Below are 535 nucleotides of genomic sequence, written 5' to 3' on the forward strand. Positions count from 1 at the left end.
GGAAAAAAAAAGAAAAGAAAAAAGGGAGCAGGTTGGGGGCTTCCGCCCCCCGCCAGCCTGAAAACAGCCCTCAGCCCCTCACCCAGACTGGCCAGGCACCCCAGTGGGGACCCCCACCCGGAATGGTGTGTGACCAGCTGCAAACAGCCATCATCTCCTCACCCAGGCTGGCCAGGCATCCAAGCAGGACCCCCACCCTGATCCAGGACACCCTTCAGGGCAAACCAGCCAGCCCCCACCCATGCACCAGGCTGCTGGGGTCCAACCCCAGCAGGTCCAGGGGTCCCCAAAGGTGTGGACGGAGTCGGCGAAGAAGGAATGACATGGAGGCAGCGTTCAGTTGGTCAGCAGCCTAACCAGGATCTCTAGCCAAGTTCAGGTCAGGATTTCCAGCGAAGTTCTGGTTAGGATCTCCAGTCAGGTCCTGTGTCCAGGTTCTGTGGCCATGTTCCCTCACTAGTTTCTCCAGCCAGGTTCTGTCCAGGTTCTCCAGCCAGGTTCTGTCCAGGTTCTCCAGCCAGGTTCAGTTCCCCGT

Source organism: Myotis davidii, unplaced genomic scaffold (assembly GCF_000327345.1).
Source record: "Myotis davidii unplaced genomic scaffold, ASM32734v1 scaffold93, whole genome shotgun sequence".
Classification (NCBI taxonomy): Eukaryota; Metazoa; Chordata; class Mammalia; order Chiroptera; family Vespertilionidae; genus Myotis; species Myotis davidii.